This window comes from Phyllobates terribilis, unplaced genomic scaffold (genome assembly GCF_046119375.1).
Source record: "Phyllobates terribilis strain yellow unplaced genomic scaffold, ASM4611937v1 Scaffold_1__5_contigs__length_1240528914, whole genome shotgun sequence".
In the NCBI taxonomy this organism is placed as follows: domain Eukaryota; kingdom Metazoa; phylum Chordata; class Amphibia; order Anura; family Dendrobatidae; genus Phyllobates; species Phyllobates terribilis.
This window is the reverse complement of record NW_027362761.1, coordinates 757,705,953-757,729,504: the sequence shown is the minus strand read 5'-3', so window position 1 is coordinate 757,729,504 and position 23,552 is coordinate 757,705,953.

Below are 23,552 nucleotides of genomic sequence, written 5' to 3'. Positions count from 1 at the left end.
TGCAGGATGCCTGTGTGGCGCCCAGGGGATGGGGACTACTCGGCGCCCGGGCCTTAATGCCTGGTCTTGGGGGATGTCGCGGTGGTCGGCTCCCAGGCCCGTACCCTGGGGTCTCTCTTAAAAAAGGGGAAAATAAAATGTCAGAGTTCGTGACGCCACCTGTGGTGTCTGGTGAGGATCAGTCCACTGAGGCCGGTGTTACGGCAGCTTTGATGGTGTAGCTCCCCACAGGTGGAGCTAGGCCTCAGGGCAGTGATGTTTGACGAGGTGCACGATATGGCGGTGACCCAGCCGGGTCCAAGGAAGGACAGGGGACACACACACACGGTTTGCTTCTGTACCTTTTACTGGTGGAAATGCAGGTACCGTCCGGAGCACTGTAGGGTGAGGGGTGCACTGCACGACTCTCCCCAGTGAGCAGGTGTAGGGCCTCCTGTTTCTTCGCCGCTTAGTGTTAGTCTCTGGCCTGCCTGGAGCTAGGCCTAACTTAGTCTCTGTTCTGCACCGCTGCACCGGCTGATCCTGTGGTAGGGCCTTCTGTTGGAGTACACACTCCCTGGTATATGGGGCCTCGGTAACTCCTGACCCTGGTATAACAGTCAGCGATTGGTATTCCTGGGACATGTAGTTCGCCAGGGGTTCTGGTTGTCTTCTGCTGGGTGTAAAGAATCCCTGCAGACTCGGAGCCGGAGTCCGGTATATGGTTTCTGGGGTGAGCTGGTAAAGCTCCTCTGCCCCCAATGCTACTCACTCCTCTAGCCTTCGGCCTACTCGGGCCCTCACTAGGCTATACACACTGGCAGTTAGTTGGCTGCCTCTTCTGCTGCTCTCTGAGCGTCAGCAATGCTCCTAGCTCACTTAACTCGAGCTGCTTGAGTCTGACTGAGCTCCACTGCAGACTGACCTGTTTCTCTGTGTCTCACTCTGCAGGAACTGGCTGTGGACTCCAGACTGTTCTGTCTCTACTCCTTCCTGAGGAGAACTTACTAACAGACTCTCTCCTTCTGAGTCTGAGCAGGAGCTGCTGAATCACTAAGCTGCCTAGCTCCACCATCCCTATTTATATCCCTATCAGGCTCCCTCTGGTGGTCTGAGGTGGAAGGTGAAGGTGTGTGTATGCTCTGAGGGCCTCTTGTGGAGAAAACCTGAAATGCACCCCTTCAGGATCTGTGGCTTCATGCTCAGCAGGGCGTCACACCTGTAGCCGGTGGTGCTGGCTGGCCAGGACCATGTATTCCGTAGTTCAATAAAGGAGACTCCCGTTCAAAAATACAGTCTTTACTGAATGGTAACTTGGTAAGGGTTATGTACAAGGGCTAGCGGATAAAAAGCCTTATGAACGTTTCCTTTGAAGTACAAAGCATGTGTTACACGTACACCGCCTAAGTTCAGATACGGGCGAGACCGGTTACATGAATTCGTTGGAATCCTGGGGGAACCGTTACTCAGAGCGACCATAGTCTGCAGCTTCTCTCAGGCACACGATAAATTCAATAACTGACTAGACACATCTGACAAGAGTCTTCATAAACAGTTGAACAGTGGAGTTTAATCAAGTATGGCCAGTACTATTTAACTCTTTGAAGCAACAGGCTTCACCACAGTACAGTCTATTAAAGCAGGCACAGTAATGTCAGTCTCTTCAGTAGCATAATTCAGCACAGATTAGATCTCTTTGCAGCACACTTCTATGCATACACAGCCACAGGTTTTTCCTTCATAAGGAATCAATAGTACACAGCATTCTCTACCCTGCATGGAGATGGAGGAGGAGAGGGTTTGATAATGGAGATTATCCCTGTGTGAAGATGATTCCTTCCAATCCTTATCTTTCTGCACTGTTAGTTCAGGGAGTCTATCTGACCCACATTTAGCTTCCCTCCTGACCTGAATTCTGTTCACTTGCCTTCTGTGAGATACAGATCATACACCACCTTTCTCTTAGGCTCCAGCCAGAGTACAATAACAAGTTCCCCACAATCCCCCTGGGGCTCTGCTAAAACAGTCCCTGTCTCCTATGACTGTGTTAACCCCTCTAGTTGCTGGATGCTTCTGAAGCACAACACTTCCTGTCTCCTGTGCTTGTGTTATTTGTAATAGTTGCTGGATGCTTTTTTAGCAACAGCACTACTTCTGCATGTCGCACTCTTCCCTCCTTTTTGAATGTCGTCCTCGACATTCGTCTTAATTGGTCAATCTCTCCAATTCTGAGAAAGTGGTGAAAATTGAGTAACTTTATATACAAATTGGCATTGTCAATATGGCATAACATTTATAAACATTTATAACAACCTATTCTACTACCTTTTTCTTGTAGTACTCCTTAAAGAAATAAACAATTAACACAATTGACACAATCAGCGTCTCTTCAGCTGGAGCTTTTCGTACGTCTTCAACCAGCTCTCTCTCTCACTAAGCCTTAACAGTTCTTTGTTTCTACAAAGTCTTTTAAGAAAAATCAAAGCATGAAAACAAGTCTTTCCACCAGGCAACATTTTCCATACTGCCTCTCGGTGGTGAATTCCACTCCAGTGGGCTTACCTGGTCCGTAGGCAGAGATACCTGTTTCTAGTCGACAATCCTTGGCACTTGACTTGGTTCACCAAGTGTCTCATACGTCAGCACCACGGGCCTCCTCACTTCTCGAGTCGACATCCTCCTGGTGGGTTGTTCCTCACATACTACAGGTTCTTCGGTCACAGGAGTTTCTTCCACCGCACTCATTTCCCATGCTTCCTCAGATGCTCTTGGAGCTGCCTCTATAAGTTCCTGTATTTCTCTTGAATCGTCCATTTTCACCTGGTCTGGTAATTCTGCTACTCCTAAGTGTCGATCAGTCTCTTCAGTGACCGGTGTTCAATCATCAGATCTGAATTGGACTTCATCTGTACTCCTTGGTACAGACTCTGGAGTCTCGAGACTTAGTTCACTCTCTTGACAATGGTACGTCCCTCTCCTTGCCGGTCGGAGAAATACAATGGTGTGCTCTTCCTCATCGGAACTTTCAAGGTCACTATCCACCTCCGGATCTTCAGTCTGTGGTGGTCCCTTAGTCGATCTCGGTTGATGTTGGTCTGCTTCTGGGAAGTCTTGTTGTGGTGGGAGATAATCACAGGGTAGTAATAAATTCCGATGGACTATTCTGGTTTTCTTGTCCCCTCTTTCCAATCGGATTTCATACACTAGACTGTCATCGGCTTTCCTCTTTATGACCACATACACCTTGTCTTCCCAGTATGAACTAAGTTTTCCTGGACCACCTTCCTCACGTACATTCTTGACTAGCACCTGGATTCCCGGTGCCAATTCTGCTCCATAACATTTTCAATCATAGTACTCCTTACTCTTGCTCTGTCCTTGCGTAACCACTTTGGACGCTATGTTGTATGCCTCTGCCATCGGTTACTTCCAATTCCGAACGTACTCCGGATACATTCAGTAAGTCTCTGACACCGGAGTATTGAACATGATGTCGATTGGCAGTCCATACAATAGAAAGAAAGGTGAGTAACCCGTTGCATCGCTCTTTGTACACTTATAGGCATGTACCACTTTTGACAGAGAACTCTTCCAGTCTTTCTTCTCATCAGCTGTTAAAGTGCGCAACATCGACAATAATGTTCGGTTAAAACGTTCCACTTGTCCATTACCCTCTGGGTGATAGGGCGTTGTGTGGGATCTCTGAATTCTACAGTACTTTTCTAGCTTGGCAAAGAGCAGGTTCTCAAATTCTCTTCCTTGGTCGTGGTGTAACCTTGTAGGGAACCCAAACCTCAAAGCAAAATCATTGAAGATCTTCTCTGCCACTGTTCGACCAGCTTTATTTGGTGGTGGCATATGCTTGGGTAAATCGAGTAAAATGGTCCATCACCACCAATATGTATTCGTAACCACCCTTACATGTCTCGAGATGTAGAAAGTCTATTGAGACCATCTCAAACGGGTACGTAGTTTGGATGTTGCCCATAGGTGCCCAGGGTGATGTGTTGGGACGTTTATCATTCAGACACCCACACTCCCTGGTCACATACCTCTCAATATCTCTCTGCATGTACGGCCAGAAGAAACGTTCACGGATCAAGTTGGTTGTCCTTTCCACTCCCAGGTGTCCCATGTTTTCATGGAGTTCTTTGAAGACCAACCTAAGGAATACTCTGGGTAATACCAACTGCCGGTTTTATCCTCCTTTACGATACAGGATACCGTCTTCACTGAGGTACAGCTTCGTCCATTCTTTAAGCAAACTTTTTTACCAATGCACCTGCATTTTTTCAGAACCTTATTAATGACATCCTGAGACCTTTGATTGGTAAGAATGTGGTTGTATATTTGGATGACATTTTGATTTATTCACCAGATCTAGAGTCCCATTGGCAGAGTGTACGTGAAGTTTTGCAGTTATTGAGTGATAATTCACTGTTTACTAAGTTGGAGAAATGTGAGTTCGCTGTGTAGAAAATTAGTTTTTTGGGCTACATTGTCTCCAGCAAGGGCTTTGAGATGGACCCTGTGAAGGTTCAGGCTGTACAGGAATGGCCTAGGCCTATTGGTTTGAAATCTATACAGAGATTTTTGGGTTTTGCCAATTATTACAGGAAATTCATTAAGAATTTTTCTGTAATTGTTAAACCTCTAACCGATCTCACCAGTAAATGTGCGAATACGGCCCAGTGGACTACTGAGGCCATTGAAGCGTTTGAGTATCTCAAAGAGAGGTTCAGTTCTGCCCCTATCCTTATGCAGCCTGATGAGACCAAGCCTTTTTTGGTCGAGGTCGATGCTTCATCGGTGGGGGTCGGAGCAGTTTTGTCTCAGGAGAAAAAGGGTGGAGTACATCCTTGTGCCTTCTTTTCGAAAAATTTTTCGGAAACTGAACTGAATTATGATGTTGGAAATCGCGAGTTGGTGGCCATTAAACTTGCGTTTGAACATTGGCGTCATTTTTTGCACGGTGCTAGATTTCCTATTCAGGTTTTCACAGATCATAAGAATTTGATCTATCTGGATGCTGCCAAGCGCTTGAATGCCCGTCAAGCTAGGTGGGCACTTTTTTTTTTCTTGGTTTCATTTTTCTGTTACCTATATCCCTGGTACTAAGAATGTCAAAGCCGATGCTTTATCTCGCAGCTTCTCTCCTACAGTCGGTGCCAAGGAGGAGGAGAGCATTTTACAGAAAGGAGTTGTGGTGGCGGCGTTGGACTCCGTTTTGGAGAATGGGATTCTGAAAGCTCAAGATGATGCTCCATCTAACACTCCCTATGGGAGGTTGTTCGTGCCTAGAGTCTTTAGGAGAGATTTGTTTGTGGAGTGTCATGAGTCTCGGTTGGCAGGTCATCCAGGAATTTCGGAGACTAAGAGACTTATCAGTCACAGTTTTTGGTGGCCTGGATGGCAGAAGGAAGTCATCAAGTGGGTGCGTCAGTGTACTGTGTGTGCTAGGTCAAAGGCTTCACATACTTCTGCTTTGCCCTCTGGAGGTTCCTAATGCGCCTTGGACGCATCTCACAATGGATTTTATTACTGATCTTCCTGTGTCCAAGGGTTTTACTGTCATCTGGGTGGTCGTGGACCGTTTTAGTAAGATGTGTCATTTGGTTCCATTCATTAAGTTGCCCTGCGCCAAGACACTTGCTAAGGCGTTTGCTAAGGAAATTGTCAAGCTCCATGGCGTTCCCACGGATATTGTTTCTGATAGAGGACCTCAGTTTGTGGCTCGCTTTTGGCGTGCTTTTTGTGACAGGTTGGGAGTCCATTTGTCATTTTCGTCTGGTTATCATCCTGAGTCTAATGGACAGACGGAAAGAAAGAACCAGGATGTTGAACAGTTTTTGCGTTGTTTTGTGGCGGACAATCAAGAGGTGTGGTCTGAGTTTCTGCCTGTCGCAGAATTTGCTCTTAACAATCATACATCTTCCTCTGCTGGGTGTTGTCCTTTTTTTTGTTGTACTGGGAGACATCCGTCTTTTGGTTCGTTCTCCAAATTGGGGTCGGCGGTGCCGGAGGAGGAGAATTTTTCCGGTGATTTGGAGAGAGTTTGGACTAATGTACGTTGCAACCTTCAAGAGGCTAACAAGAAGTCCAAGAAGTATTTTGACAGGAAACGTAAAGAGGTTTTGTTTACTGTGGGTGACATGGTTTGATTGTCCTCGAAGGTTGAGGATGCCCTCTAAAAAAACTGGGTCCTAAGTTTGTGGGTCCATTTAAAGTGCTTCAGGTTGTTAACCCGTCTGCTGTTAGGCTGGATGTCCTCCTGTGGTGGAAGTCGGCGAATATGAAATTTCTCATATCTTGAATTCTAGATGGCATAGAGGGAGATTACAGTATCTTGTCTCCTGAAAGGGTTTCGGTCCTGAAGACAACTCCTGGGTAAGGACGGATGATGTCTCTGCTCCTAGGCTTGTTAAAGCTTTCCACAGGAGGTTTCCGGATAGGCCTGGGCCTGGAGGATCCGGAGGATCCTCATAAAAGAGGGGGTACTGTTAGAACCCTCCTGTTTGTTTTTTCTATCTTGTGTTTTGCGGTCACGTGACCATCTGCCTTTATATTCCAGCTCCGCCCTTCTGGCTGTGCTGGACTTCAGTGTTTGACTGTTTCTCTAGCCTGGTGCTTCGGTGCCTTTCTCTGTCAAGTTCGCTTGGTCCTCTGGGACCTCTAGTACATTTTGTCAGTTTGTCTTTTTGTGTTCTGCAACAACTTCTGTTTACGAGGTGTCCCATTTTTGTCCCAGTCCTTAGTTCTTTTAGGGACCCCTCCCTTAATTCTATAGGTTTTCTTTCAGACTAGCCAAGGACTAAGGCGGGTCTGTTCACTAGGAACAGGCAGCCAGCTACATCGTAGGGATTCAGCTTAGCCTTACTGTATGGACAGCTTTCCCTATCTTTCCTTAGTTCATGTTGCAGATCATAACAGTGGGTATGGAAAGGAGGATGATAAGGAAATAGACAGCATGTGACTTAAATATGGGTGTCTGAGCAAAGGGTCTGAATACTTATGACCATGTGATATTTCAGTTTTTCTTTTTTAATAATTTTGCAAAATTTCTACATTTCTGGATTTATTCAGTCAAGATGGGGTGCAGACTGTACTTTAATGAGAAAAAAAAATGAACTTTTTAGAATTTACCAAATGGCTGCAATGAAACAAAGAGTGAAAAATTTAAAGGGGTCTGAATACTTTCAGTACCCACTGTAAACCTTTCTATTTGCAGAATTCAGCATGGTTGATATTTGTAACTTTATTTTTGGGCTCTGGTAGGTGGGAAACCAGGTGATTTTTTTGTTGTTAAAACTGTAAACTTTTCTATAAAGATACACAATTTAATTAAAAAAAGATTGTTTTCCTTATATTTAGCACAAATAATACTTAGCTGCTGCACAACCTCTTTTTCAATAGAACGGTGAGCTTCCTGTCTGCTATTGATTGATGTGAAATACCCTTATCCTTGTCATTGAGGGCGTCTGCAGTAGCCAGTGTGTGTAGTACATTGCTCAGAGTAACTGGGACATATCTCTACATTACGATGTACATCTAGAAGCCAGTTCCCATAGGAAAACATATTTTCTGTAAAAGCTATGAACGACAGGATGTCTCTGCAGGTAGTCACATCTGGACAGCTCAGCATGCAGCGCTCCTGTTCTTGCTGTTATAGTGACGAAAACCAACAGCTAAGGTGAAGAATAGCAAGAAAAAAATGGAAATGGTATTGTATTCTCTCTTCTCTTATATATTTATAAGAGTAAAGCAAATTTCAGTTTCAGTGTTCCTCCTATGAGCTATAGGGGTGTTCCTCTATATAACTATGGGGGTGCAGATGAAGTAGCTGTGCCATGGTCCTGCTTCCTCACCCATTTCAACATAAGAAGACACTATTGGCACATGCAGTGGGGTTCAGCTACAGATTTTACATTGGGTACAAGGGGATTCATGTTATCCCTTTGTCACCTGCCATCAGCTTTTATGTGGGGTTATACAGACTCAGAACCAGCTGATACTGAAGTATTCTACTTCCTATAGAATATTAGTGTATGTATTACAATATGGCGCAGTTAGGAAGAATCCTCAGCCCTATACAGATACTCAGCAGTTGCCAGCAAGCAGCATGGAAGCCTGACTGCCATGATGTCACAGAGCTATGATCAGGGCTGGGGGTCACTTATTATGAGAGTCTATGGTCACACGCACAAGTGATGTCATAATGGCATTCTAGAATCTCCTAAGGATATACAATCACTGAGCGCAGTGACATCAGCGCCACTTTGTAAGTTGCTCTGGAAGAGCAAACTAGTTTTTTTATACCTAGTGTTTAACTTCCATTGATTCTTTTTGATCGTTTATCGGCATAATAACATCGGTGCCACCAGAGAACTTAGTTCTCCTCTCTACTATCATCCCAGCCTCCAAAGCCATGAGTTTTTGGGAGCTGAATCAGCTGATTGCTGATTATGAGGCATGGCTGGGCCATCCTGAAAACCAAGGTAAGTGAAATATTCCCTCTCTGTAAACCCCATGGTAACAGCAGGGTTCACTCCAATGTCCAAAAAGGTAAGTTTAACTTAATTATAATGTCTTTATTAGTGTTGAGCGAGTATGTTCTGTTCCGAGTATGCTCGGGCGAGCTCCGAGTATTTACAGCTGCTCAGTGATATGTTTAAATCGCTCCCGTGTGCAAGATTTGTGTAGCATACCTGGCGGCGCCCTTGCATAGTGGTCCATCTCCCACTGTGCAAGAGCGCGCACTTGATCTCCAGTCCAGAATGTCTCTCTGGCTTCCCTCCATGCTGTCTGTTTGTGTCTGTTTCTGCTGCTTAAGGGCGGCGCCCGATCACTTCCTGCTTTTTGTACCTGCTGTGGGTCACACCCCTTGTGCGTCCTCAGCCTATTGCTGTCTGTCACCTGGTATATAACCCAGCTGCTCCAATCAATCCCTGCCTGAGCATTGTGTTTCATTCAGTGTGTGCTTGCACTCTGAAGGTGCCAGGTCCTGTTCTGTGTTCTCTTGTCTGCCTATCCTGGAGGCTGTATTTCCAGGCCTGTCTGAACACGCTCCTAGCCTGTTCCTCCCGCCTTCTAGGGGCCGATTACCTACACCCGCTCCTGTATCTTGTCTGTCCTGTCTGAACCCGTTCCTTGCCTGTTCGTCCCGCCTCTCTGGGGGCCGTATTCCCAGACCCGCTCCTGTATCCCGCTGCAGTGTCGGTCTCTTCCGTACACTCAGTTCCAGTCTGAACTCTCTCCTATCCTTTACCTGTTTTGCCTCTATGTCCGTTCCTTTCCTTTTTCTGCAGAGTCTGAACTCATACCTAATTCCTGCTTGTTGTCTCTGTACTCCCGTTTGTGTGTTTGTGGTCCACTCGCTACTTCACTGCAAGTACCTTGTGGGTATCTGGCTCTGCCTTTCCCTTCCTGTCTGTTCCGTGTGAACAGAGCCCTGTCCCCCCTGCTCAGTCTCGCTCCGCTCTGACTCCTTTGCTCACTGCTCCGGCAGTCTCGCTCCGCTCTGACTCCTTTGCTCACTGCTCCGGCAGTCTCGCTCCGCTCTGACTCCTTTGCTCACTGCTCCAGGCGGTCTTGTCCTGCTCTGCTCTTGCTCACAGCTCCAGGCGGTCTCGTCCTGCTCTGCTCTTGCTCACCGCTCCAGGCGGTCTCGTCCTGCTCTGCTCTTGCTCACCGCTCCAGGCAGTCTCGTCCTGCTCTGCTCTTGCTCACCACTCCAGGCGGTCTCGTCCTGCTCTGCTCTTGCTCACCGCTCCAGGCGGTCTCGTCCTGCTCTGCTCTTGCTCACCGCTCCAGGCGGTCTCGTCCTGCTCTGCTCTTACTCACCGCTCCAGGCGGTCTCGTCCTGCCCTGCTCTCGCTCACCTCTCTGGGCGGCCTCACTCTGCTGTGTTTGTCTGCCACATCTGTGGTTCTGTTCCAGAGTCCCAGTGTGTACTGGGTCCTATCCCGCCTGTGTTCCTACCTGCTAGTGCCTTCCTGTCTGCACTCTAGCCGTGCTTGCCTGTACCCCCCTGCCTGAATACCCGCCTGCCTGCATACCAGTCGTGCCTGCCTATTCCCACCAGTCTGTGTGCCAGCCTAACCAGTCTGTTCCTGTATTCCCCTGTGTGGGTCAACAGCCGTGTCCAGGGTCTGTCCTGGAGTAGCACCTGGTCCCTCTGCTCGGTTCCTCCTGGGTACACTGGCGTCGTATGCCGTCGTGCGACCCTGGTCGGATCGGGTGAATACCTAGTTACGCCCCTCCAGGCATTCACTCTCCGGCACGGTCCAGTGGAATCACACGCACACGCCGCTTAGCCCGGGCGTGTGCATTACAATTTGCAACTGTTGACAGCTTTATTACATGTGAGGAATGTGTAAGAAATAGACATTCCTTACATGTACTAAAACTGTCAAACAGTTGCAAATCATGCACGCGGGAGCGATTCAAACATATCACCGAGCAGCTGTAAATACTCGGTGCTCGGCCCGAGCATACTCGGCGAAAGGGTTAACAGAACATACTCGCTCAACACTAGTCTTTATAAGTGAGGCCATAGACTGAGGTCTTCTCGAAGAGGGAAGACTTTCTTCTAGCAATGGACATCAGAGAGACAGAAATGCTGTCATTACTACTAGGAGAGGGACATGCGCTAGTGCTTCTTGGCAGCCTAAGGGCCATCAAAAAAGGTTGGAGACAGTTTTACCATCTGAGTGGTTCCAACCCAGCTTGTGATGTCCAAAGAAAAGGGATGTACTGATCAATTTTACTCAAGCCAAAATTGACACAATCTTTGCTAGAGTTACTGAATCTGTAAACCCCATAGTGACAGCAGGGTCAAACCCAATGTCCAAAAAGGTATTTTTCTAACTAAATTATTATGTCTTTATAGGTCAGGCAACAATTAGCCATAGACTGAGGTCTTCTCAACATGACCAGAGAAGATCTGCTTCTAGAAATGCTGTCACTGCTAGAAGAGGGAGACGAACCAGACCTCCTCATCGGCATGTAGGACAAGAAAGCAATGAAAGAAGTCACAGAATCAGGGACATTCCAGCTGAAAGCAGGTTTCCCGTATTTGTTAACAGGATGAGAAATCTATACAACATTCTCATTCAGCTGCAGGGAATGGGTGTGTTAATTCCACAAGCAAGGCCACAGGTGCAGCCACCCGAACCAGCTTCACAAAATCCACCTGTGGAGGAAAGATTGCCTACCCAGGCTGGCTGTAGAAGAGGGCAAATTGAGACTCTACCAACCGAGATTATAACACGTCAGCATGAGGCTGAGTCATGTGTTATCTGTTTGACTCCCTATGAGATTGGGGAGCAGGTCACCATCCTCCAGTGTAACCACAGTTTCCACCAGGGTTGCATCTCGACCTGGCTCCAATCCAACTCTAGTTGTCCTCTGTGCCGTCACAAATGCTTCTAATAATTAATCAAAATTACAGTTTAAAAACTAAAGACAGAAAGTAAAGATCAGAGTGATGTTAGTCACCTGTCCAGGGTACAGTTCCTGGCCCTGCTCCCAATATGGACACTATTTGCTGTTGTTGACGTTGGGTTTTTCAAGCAAGCTGGTGTACTCCTTTGACATCATCACAAATAACTAAGTGCTGTCTCAGTATTGAGCAACTTTGCATTCATTTACCACAAGTACTGCACAAGTATTGCTTCATCATCCATTTCTCTCATCTTGTCAGTGAACTTCTGCATGTTTATCATCTATCTGCATTTACCTTCAGACTCAAATCTGTATTTCACCATTCGGCTGCTGTAAGCATAAGAAATTTTCTTTGCTAATAGCGATGCTGTTTGCAGGATGACGCTGCTTCTACAGTGTATCCAGTTTGCCTGTCCATCACCACTGCCTTTAAATCTTTAACGATTTCCTGGAACACCGTGATGAGGAAAGTCGGCATGATTACATCATATGCAATGATTCTGAGAACTTCAGCTCCAGATTCGGATGCCATTTATTCCATCCATTATCAGAATATTTCTTATAAATAAATTCTCCATCTTTAGGTCTGGTTGTTACATTTTACGGTACATAATGTTAAGAGCATATAATGATAAGAAAGACAGATATGTAGCAATAGCAGGTATAGATGTATCAGTCTCCCTGGTCCCTAGTGCTAAAGGGGGCCTGAAGGCATCTCTACCTGTTACAGATGTATAACATACATAATACTTAAAGAGAACCTGTCAGTAAAAAAAAAACAGTATTTATCTGCAGCTGTAGTGCTATACTGCAGAATAATACCATTTAAAATATATATTATAAACAGATCGACCAAGATAAATAGTATTATGGATGTGGAGTACAGTGGAAATACGACTTATACTCCACATCCACGAAAAATTGCCTACTCAGAAATAGATACAAACACTAGAGAACACCGAGGGTATGGCATAAACAGAGAAAACTTTATTATAAGTAGAAAAGATCTTATCTAAAAAAAAGTACAAGTTACAAGTACATATGAGTTGCGGAGCATATCAAAAAGTAGGAAAAAAGGCCGTAGTTGCACTGCAGCTATAGAGACGAAAAGACCATGCAGAAAATATATTCCAAGGGAAAGTCATAATACGATTTAATAAATAGATACGTATTCCCTAAGCGCAGGGCTAACAGGGCCTATATAAATAGTAACACACTAAAATTGAAAGCACAGGGTATATCACACAGGAAGTCAATAGAAATCTGGATACAGAGTATATATATAGAAAGCTTTAAGTCATCAAGTAATGAGAGAGTATCCAGAAAATGTATGTGCAAAACATTGCAAAATAACTCACCGATGTGAATACCAAGGGCAGGAAGGCAGGGAGGATAAACTGGCAGGGCAGGAGCGAACAGATGTAGGGCCCGCAAGACTCGACGCGCGTTTCGGGTAAGTAGCTTTTTCAAGAGGCGTCACTGATCTAGATACCGGCATCTTTTTAAATATGGCGCTCAATTGGTCACATGTGCGGTCATGTGACCGGAAGAAGATGGCCGCCGACCGGAAGGCATATCCGGCGCATGCGCAGGGGCCACTGTGACGTCCCGCCCCCCGCTGCACCCGTCAAGGCAGCGGTGTAACCCCGGAAGTACCAAAAAGACAACATCCGGAGCGACACCGGCGCCATGGAGACAGACGCGCGGGACCGCAGGAGGGTAAGTAGCCCCGCGCATGCGCGCCGCCCATCTCGGAGCGCCGCATCCGGCTTCCACCATAGTCTTAGCGACACATCTTAGGTCGACACCAATCCCACAATATCATGCATTAACATAAACAAGAGTCAGTACAGGGCATAATAATATACACTGAGATTCATATATGCAAATACACAAAAATATTATTAATGGGGGGATTCGATACTATGGCCGTCCGTAGACAGCCAAGTGGGCGGAGTCCATCAGAGCCGGTCTGTCATTATTCATCTTTTAGTTGGAAGGCGATCACACCAAAGAAGGATATTATAGCCGGAATAAGGATCAAAGATAGGTTATGAACACTAAATGAAAGAAAGGTCAGAGAAAACAAACAGTTAAAATCAAAGAATTAAAAATAAGAAAATAAAATGGGCGAACCACAAATGTTCCTCCCGCCATATGTTATATTATATAGCAGGGACTACAGGAGAGCAAAAAAATAGCCAAAACGAAGGCAATATAGTCCGGTACATCAGGGGAAAGAGACAAATACCCCTCAGTCAGGATTAACCCTCGCTCATAGAGCTCTGGGTTAGATCTTGAAAATAATAAACATAATCAAGCATATGAGACGCAGAACAGCACGATGCTAAATCATAAGAATGACGAGAAGCCCAGGTTCTCGTTCAGACCCCGCGGTGCCAAGGTGTCTAGAGTAGTGATCCATCTCGCCTCCTTTTGTGCCAGGAGGCGTTTAGCATTCCCACCCCGGGAGCCGAGACACACTTTATCGATCCCCCGCACCTTTAGTGAGCGGGGATCACAATTATGAGCAGCCCTAAAGTGCCGGGGTAGTGTCTTCAGCTCCCGGGGATCTGTGGATGATCTTGCCGCGCCAATGTCCCATACGTGCTCCCGAACCCTGACTCGGAGCTCCCTAGTGGTTAGGCCAACATGAATCAAGTTGCACCCACATGTGGCAAAGTAAACCACATGTGTGGTGCCACAGGAGATAAAGTGGCGGATGTCAAACTGGCGGGAGCCATTAGAGCTGGGGAACGATGCACAGCGAAGGACATTGGCGCAGGCAACACAATGACCACATGGGAATGAACCCACCATGGGACCGCGCGATCCGAACGGATTCGGCCGAGAGGGAACATAGTGACTAGTAACCAAAATGTCCCTCAGCGTAGGGGAACGTCGCGGTGTCATAAGCGGGAAGTCGCCTATACGTTCTCGCAGGGAGGGCTCCGTGTTAAGAATGTCCCAGTGACGGGAGAGGATCCGCCGCATAGTTCCCCACTCATGATTGAATGTGGATATGTAGCGGATCCTCTCTGTTTTGTCATGTTTAGAAACAATGGGGGGATATATGAGACGGTCCCTAGGGGTATCACGAGCCCTCCTGTAGCCACGGCCAATAGATCGATTACTGTACCCCCGTTGTTGAAAGCGTTCCGCCAGATCTGCGGCCTGTTTCTCAAAACTAGAGTTAGTGAAGCAGATTCGCCTCATCCTGAGGAACTGACCGACCGGGACGGCTCTGATGGTAGAAACATCATGAGCCGAAGTGGCATGTATCAGGGAATTAACAGCGGTCTTCTTCTTATACACATCCGTCTGGATACGACAATCATGGTCCACCTCAAGGGTGATATCCAGAAAATCAACTCGTTTCGGATGGTAGGTATAGGTAAGCCTGATCGCATGTGTGTTAGAGTTCAGCCGTAACATAAAATCGTCAAGCTCCTCCACCGTCCCCTGCCAGAAAAAAAGGATATCATCTATGTATCTCAGCCATGACACGACCCGGTCAGCGCCCCGTGTCCCCTCGTCGCCAAAAATCTCCCTCTCTCAGGCACCCAGGAAGAGGTTGGCATACGAGGGGGCACAGGCCGCACCCATGGCCGTGCCACGCCTTTGGAGATACACAGCATCCTTGAACAAAAAGTAATTGTGGCAGAGGACGAATTGGAGGAGCTCGAGGATAAATTCCCTAGACGGGCCGTCCAGGTAAGAGCCCCCCAGGAAGAGGCGAACCACAGCCAGGCCCAGCTCATGGCTGATGCAGGTGTACAGACTCTCGACATCGGCCGTGACCAGGAGAGTGTCGTTAGTCACAAGGACGCCGTCCACCCGCGTAAGGACATCCGTCGTGTCCTTAACATAAGATGGGAGGGTATTGACCAAAGGACGAAGATGACAGTCAATGTACTGGCATATAGGACATTTAAAATATATGGGGCAATTTAATTGGAAGTGTGACTGCAAGAATAAAATTAAAGGGCACCTGTCACATGAAAAACGCTATTAACCTGCAATTGTGGGGTCAATTTGTAGGTTAATAGTGTTTTGAACCTGCCTGGCCCCTGCACTTAGACCCCCGCTGCAGGGAAGAAACTAACTTTATTCCTCCCAGTAGCAGTAGCGTTTGGATTTCAGTTACGGGGGCGGCGCCGGCACGGCTTCAGTCACCGATCTGGGAAGAGTGAGCAGCTGCTGTAACCATGCCCCCAGCACTGACTGACAGCAGGCCCTAATGCTGAGCTGCTGTCAGTCAGTGCCAGGGTAACAGCCCTCAGTAAATGATGTGCAGTAAGCAATCTGTATCAGAACTGTAATAGATGGCTCAGCACACATAAGCTGCCATGGTTCCCTGCAGCACAAGTCCTGTTTATACTGGATAATGCTCTGTTGAGCCTGATGATCTTTGGCGCTGTACAGTGCCGTATCGCCAATGGCGGCAGGCCACGCGACTGCTATGGGGCCCGTGAGCTGGGGTGGCCCCATAGCAGTCGCCCCCCTCCTGCACTCCCCGCTCTGCTGCTTGATTGCCGCCACCGCCTTCCGGCACTGTCTTCGGGCATGGTCGCGCGCAGTGCGCTGTGCGGCTATGTATTGTAGTAATGACACGGCAGGGGCGACACTGCGCCTTTAATTGTGCTTGTGTCGCCCCTGCCATCATTACTAGCAGACACAGCCGCACAACGCACTGCGCTCGGCCATGCCTGAAAACAGTGCCGGAGGGCAGCGGCGGCAATCAAGCAGCGGAGCAGGGGGATGCAGGAGGGGGGCCCCGATGAAGAAGGGTTCCTGATGAAAGGAGGCCCTTATGAAGGAAGGCCCCGAGGGGGGCCCTGTTGAAGGCAGGCCCCGAGGGGGGCATTGATGAAGGGAGGCCGGTGGAGCAGGAGGGGGGTCCTGATGAAGTGCCGGCAATCAAACACCGCCGGAGGTCCTCCCTGCGGAGATGCTGGGGAAGCAGTGTGGGCCCCAACAGCAAGTGGGCCCCTCTGATGGTCCAGGGCCTGTGATGGCCATCAGACAAGCCGGCGGCCCTGCACAGCTGGACCGGACACAGGCCAAGGGGCAGGTGAGTGAGGCTTGTCGCCAGATTCCCCAATCCCCATATTAAATATATTTCTAATGTGTCTTGTGTGTATGTCAGTGTGTATGACTGTGTATATATATATTTATGTCTATTTTATGTGTTTTTAAGAATGTGTTCAAATATGTACATATGTCTGTATGTGTACTTATCTGTGTATCTGTTTGTGTATGTGCATATTTGTGTACCATGTGCATGTCTGCTTACCATGTGCGTGCATGTCTGCTTACCTTGTGCGTGCATGTCTGCTTACCGTGTGCGTGCATGTCTGCTTACCGTGTGCGTGCATGTTTGCATACCGTGTATGTGCATGTCTGCGTACCATTTGAGTGCATGTCTGCATACTGTGTGTGCATGTCTGCGTACTGTGTGTGTGCGCATGTCTGCATACTGTGTGTGTGCATGTCTGCGTACTGTGTGTGTGCGCGTGTCTGTGTACTGTGTGTGTGCATGTCTGCGTACTGTGTGTGTGCGTATCTGCATACTGCGTGTGTGCGTGTCTGTGTACTGTGTGCGCATGTCTGCGTACTGTGTGTGTGTATGTCTGCGTACTGTGTGTGCGCGTGTGTCTGTGTGTGCATGTCTGCATACTGTGTGTGTGTGCATGTCTGCGTACTGTGTCTGTGTGCATGTCTGCGTACTGTGTGTGTGCGTGTCTGTGTAATGTGTGTGTGTGTGCATGACTGCATATATGAAGGATGAGGGGACAGCCTGGGCCCTGTGTACTATACCTGTATTTCTCCGCCGTATCTGTGCATCATGAATTTTGGTATGTATTAAAGGGCCCACTGAGACTCTTTCGCCCGGGGCCCACGAAAACCTGGAGTCGGCCCTGGTTGACAGCAATGATGGAGGAGGGAACATCATGTGACACTCTTTCTCCCATCATTCCTCCTCTGCGTCTGACGCAGCGGCGTGATGACGCTCCACGCTCTGTCAGACAGTGGAGCTGGCATCTGCTGAGGTGATGACAGAGACGCGCTGCAGAGACTGAAGCAGTGGGGAACGAGGAGCGGTAAGTATGTATTTATTTATAAATCAGTGAGTACTGATAAAACTGGAGGACTGGGTGCTGCATTTTACCCTATGGTGGGGGGAAGCTGCATTTTACCCTATGGGGGGCTGCATTATACTGCGTACAGGACCATGGGGTGCATTATACTGTGTTGAGGACCATTGGGAGTGCATTATTCTGCATGTAGGACCATGGGGAGTGCATTATACTGTGTGGAGGACCATGGGGAGTTCATTATACTGTGTGGAGGACCATGGCGAATGCATTATACTGCATACAGGTCCATGGAGAGAGCATTATACTGCGTAGACGACCATGGCGAGTGCATTATACTGCGTGGAGGACCATGCCAAGTGCATTATACTGTATGGAGGACCATGCCGATTGCATTATACTGTGTGGAGGACCATGACGAGTGTCTTATACCGTGTGGAGGACCATGACGAGAGTCTTATACCGTGTGGAGGACCATGACGAGTGTCTTATACCGTGTGGAGGACCATGGCGAGTGCATTATACTGTGTGGAGGACCATGGCGAGTGCATTATACTGCATACAGGACCATGGAGAGAGCATTATACTGCGTGGAGGACCATGGGGAGTTCATTATACTGCGTGGAGGACCATGGCGAGTGCATTATACTGTGTGGAGGACCATGGCGAGTGCATTATACTGTGTGAAGGACCATGGCGAGTGCATTATACTGTGTGGAGGACCATGGCAAGTGTCTTATAGTGTGTTGAGGACCATGGCGAGTGTCTTGTAGTGTGTGGAAGACCATGGCAAGTGTCTTATACTGTGTGGAGGACCATGGCAAGTGCATTATACTGTGTGGAGGACCATGGCGAGTGTCTTATACTGTGTGGAGGACCATGGCGAGTGTATTATACTGAGTGGAGGACCATTGTGAGTGCATTATACTGAGTGGAGGACCATGGTGAGTGCATTATACTGAGTGGAGGACCATGGCGAGTGCATTATACTGTATGGAGGATCATGGCGAGTGCATTATACTGTATGGAGGATCATGGCGAGTGCATTATACTGTATGGAGGATCATGGCGAGTGCCTTATACTGTATGGAGGACCATGGTGAGTGCATTATACTGAGTGGAGGACCATGGTGAGTGCATTATACTGAGTGGAGGACCATGGTGAGTGCATTATACAATATGGAGGATCATGGCGAGTGCATTATACTGAGTGGAGGATTCATGGCGAGTGCATTATACTCTGTGGAGTGTGGAGAGGTGTGGGGCCATTATATTGTATGTAGGCCCATTATACTGCATGGAGGGCTGTGTGGGGGTTACAGTTGGGGGATCATACTGTGTTGGGGTCACCATACTTTGCGTTGGGAGTTGAGGTGGGGTACAATAGGGTCATTATACTGTGAATGTGGAGGAATTCACCATGGGGGTATCATACTGTGTTTGGGGACACTTTTGTTGGCATCACACTTTATGGGGCAATGAAAAAGGAATCTAGGACTTCAGCAGGAGGAAAATTACTATGTAAAGGCTGGAAAGTTGTGAGATCTGCTCTTCTGTGACCCCGACAATTATTTACTTTTTTTTTTTGGGTGGGGGGGTCCAATTAGAACTTCTGCTATGGGGCCCCATGATTCCTATGTACGCCCCTGGCGCTGTACAAAAGATAATTTCACCCAATGAACAAACATTTTGCTCGTTCATTGGGTGATCAGTAGCTTTTTAACCCTGAAAGATTATATTTTAAGAATATAATTCACTATTGTTTTTCAGTGTAAATTCAGCTTTACTTGCAGAAACATGATGAGCATAATACTCTTGCTGTAAAAGAAACTCCTTTATGGAGATTCCAGCTCCTGACATATCAACCTTATTATGGACCTATGATGTAACGGGGTCTCCTTTTGTTATACACTGCTCAAAAAAATAAATGGAACACTCAAATAACACATCCTAGATCTGAATGAATGAAATATTCTCATTGAATACTTTGTTATGTACAAAGTTGAATATGCTGACAACAAAATCACACAAAAGTCATCAATGGAAATCAAATTTATTAACCAATGGAGGCCTGGATTTGGAGTCACCCCCAAAATTAAAGTGGAAAAACACACTACAGGCTGATCCAACTTTGATGTAATGTCCTTAAAACAAGTCAAAATGAGGCTCAGTATTGTGTGTGGCCTCCACGTGCCTGTATGACCTCCCTACAACACCTGGACTTGCTCCTGATGAGGTTGCGGATGGTCTCCTGTGGGATCTCCTCCCAGACCTGGACTAAAGCATCCGCTAACTCCTGGACAGTCTGTGGTGCAACGTGACGTTGGTGGATGGAGACATGATGTCCCAGATGTGCTCAATCGGATTAAGGTCTGGGGAACGGGCGGGACAGTCCATAGCATCAATGCCTTCATCTTGCAGGAACTGCTGACACACTCCAGCCACATAAGGTCTGGCATTGTACTGCATTAGGAGGAACCCAGGGCCAACCGCACCAGCATATGGTCTCACAAGGGGTCTGAGGATCTCATCTCGGTACCTAATGGCAGTCAGGCTACCTCTGGCGAGCACATGGAGGGCTGTGCGGCCCTCCAAAGAAATGCCACCCCACATCATTACTGACCCACTGCCAAAGTAGTCATGCTGAAGGATGTTGCAGGCAGCAGATCGCTCTCCACGGCGTCTCCAGACTCAGTATGAACCTGCTTTCATCTGTGAAGAGCACAGGGCGCCAGAGGCGACTTTGCCAATCCTGGTGCAAATGCCAAGCGTCCTGCACGGTGTTGGGCTGTGAGCACAACCCTCATCTGTGGATGTTGGTCCCTCATACCACTTTCATGGAGTCGGTTTCTAACCATTTGTGCAGACACATGCACATTTGTGGCCTGCTGGAGGTCATTTTGCAGGGCTCTGGCAGTGCTCTTCCTGTTCCTCCTTGCACAAAGGTGGACGTAGCGGTCCTGCTGCTGGGTTGTTGCCCTCCTATGGCCCCCTCCACGTCTCCTGGTGTACTGTCTCCTGGTAGCGCCTCCAGCCTCTGGACACTATGCTGACAGACACAGCAAACCTTCTTGCCTCAGCTCGCATTGACATGCCATCCTGGATGAGCTGCACTACCTGAGCAACTTCTGTGGGTTGTAGAGTCCGTCTCATACTACCACGAGTGTGAAAGCACAACCAACATTCAAAAGTGACCAAAACATCAGCCAGAAAGCATTGCTACTGAGATGTGGTCTGTGGTGCCCACCTGCAGAACCACTCCTTTATTAAGGGTGTCTTGATAATTGCCAATAATTTCCATCTATTGTCTATTATATTTGCACAACAGCATGTGAAATTGATTGTCAATCAGTGTTGCTTCCTAAGTGGACAGTTTGATTTCACAGAAGTATGATTTAGATATATTCTCTTGTTTAAGTGTTCCCTTTATTTTTTTGAGCAGTGTATATAGCACTATCCTCCATTACATAGCATCCTCTCTTGTTATGTATTGAGCTGTCCTCCATTACATAGCATCCCCTCTTGTTATGTATAGCGCTGTCCTCCATTACATAGCATCCCCTCTTGTTATGTATAGCGCTGTCCTCCATTACATAGCATCCCCTCTTGTTATGTATAGCGCTGTCCTCCATTACATAGCATCCCCTCTTGTTATGTATAGCGTTGTCCTCCATTACATAGCATCCCCTCTTGTTATGTATAGCGCTGTCCTCCATTACATAGCATCCCCTCTTGTTATGTATAGCTCTGTCCTCCATTACATAGCATCCCCTCTTCTTATGTATAGTGCTGTCCTCCATTACATAGCATCCTCTCTTGTTATGTATAGCGCTGTCCTCCATTACATAGCATCCTCTCTTGTTATGTATAGCACTGTCCTCCATTATATAGCATCTTCTATTGTTATGTATGTTGCCGTCCTTTATTATATAATACAATTTGTTATGTATAGCGCTGTACATAATGGCAAAAATGTGTCTCTTTCTGTCTCATTAAATATGCAGATGTGCACTAGAGCACCTGTGTGTTCATCACGTAACCTATCACATGACTTCCCAAAACATCACGTGACATCACATGATACATTGGGTGCTGGGGCGGCCCACGCACTCTGAATTGTCCGGGGCCCTTAAGATCTGCCCCTGCCTGGCTCCCACCATTGATTGCCATCTTTCTGCCTATTCTCAGTGTACACAAAAAGTTGCCAATCGGTGTGGGGGCGGGGTTATATGACTCACCCCTGGGCTGTGGGGCACTCGGATCCGGGCAATAGGGAAACGGTGGGAGTAGTAGTGGCAACCCGGTTCCGTGGCTCAGGGTGGTCAGGCAAGTGGTAGTCCGTTATGTGCTGATGATTATGTCCGACTACGCCATCCGTGGATTGTGGTTATTAGGAACCGCTGCTGCATGCAGACCGCTGAGGCTGATGATGTGTGCTGCTGGGGTAGTGTGACTCCCCACGGGAAGAGTGCGGCCCCAGGGCAGTATAATGGATGGTGGGAGTGATGGTGGTGAGAGTCCCAGTACCGGTAGTGCTGGAGGCGCGAAGGAGCACACAGACAATAGGTTGCAGTCTAGGGTCTTTACTCGAACAGGTAAACTGACCCACAAACAGTTCCGGCTAGGAGGGGACCTGGATGTCTGAGAGCAATTGGGAGATTGGCCCTGGTCAGGGTGAGGGTGTAGGCCTACCGTGCTTTCTGCGCTCCTTCTGACTATCTCCTCCTTATAGGATAACAGCCCACGCTTCCGAGCTCTCCGTGTATTCTCGCCTGTATGGCCTGCAACGTGGGTTCCTTTCTGCTCCCGGCCTGGTACGGCTTTTCTGGTCCCTTCTGTTGTGGCAAGGCCTTCAGGCTTCTTAGGCCAAGGAATATACAGTCCCCTGCGGATTGGTTATCTGCTGGAGGATGTGGAATCCTCCCAGCCTCAGACACCAAAGTCTGCTAAATTAAGTTCTTTATCTGCCAAGACAGGCTCACTTCGCCTCTTGTCTCTGGCTTGTGGCTCTCCTACTGCCACACTTCCTCTTAGGGTGCAATACAACTGTCCCTCTCTGCTCTGGGACACTTCTCAATCCTGAGACAGGTCATCCAGTTCTCCCTAACCCTGCCCCCAGTACCAGCTTTTATAGGGGCAGCCAGCTCCCCCTACTGGCCTGAGACAGGAGGTATTGCATGCTAATGTTCCCCTGACTAGAGAACCTCCCCCTTGCTCTCAGACACAGCTTTATTATATTTTGTGGCATCCAGGCCAGGGTGACACATTCCCCCCTAGTAGAATTTAGTACTCCGGGACTAAACAGTAAACAAAGATAATATACATGACTATAAAACATTAGTAGGCAAACGAAGCACAGGTTGAGTTCTCAAGATCACAGTGAGACAACGGGGAGCCTTAACCAGGTGGGGGTCTGTCCTACCCCAAGTCCTTTACAGTCTTAGTACATTCCTGGGTTAGGCTCTGAACGCAGTCCATACAAGGTCCCGGTTATAAAAAGTTCATAACCTTTGAGTCCTTACGGTAACTGCAAGAAACTGAAATACACTATTAATAATCACGCAGGTAACTTGGCAAACGTTTCAACATTTGGCAACAGGGTTATTTACAGTTTTAGTGCACCCTATATTCTCCAGCGAGCGGGTATCTGCCCCTTTGTGCTCCTGGTTGACCTCCTTAACCCACTGTCTTGTGGTGGACCAACCTGGCTTTCCTCACTAGCGTTAGGGGTACAGCTACCAGCTGGGTGTACAGGTAGGGCAGGCAGCTGTCTGCGGGTCCTTTGGCTTACCGCAGGCATGGCAGGCTCACTGTCAGCAGAGGGTTGACTCTCCTGGGCTGCTGGTACAGGCTCTTCTGCCTCTGGAACCGCTTGCTCCTCTTCACCTTCCGGCTCTGGTGTTGGTTGTTGCTGTGCCGGTTGCAGGAAATGCAGGACGGGTACCACTATGGCATCATTTATGCGAGTCCAGGACTGAGGGAACTCTCCGAGAACGGTGCTGATCATTTCTTCCTTGTCCTCTGCGTGTTCAA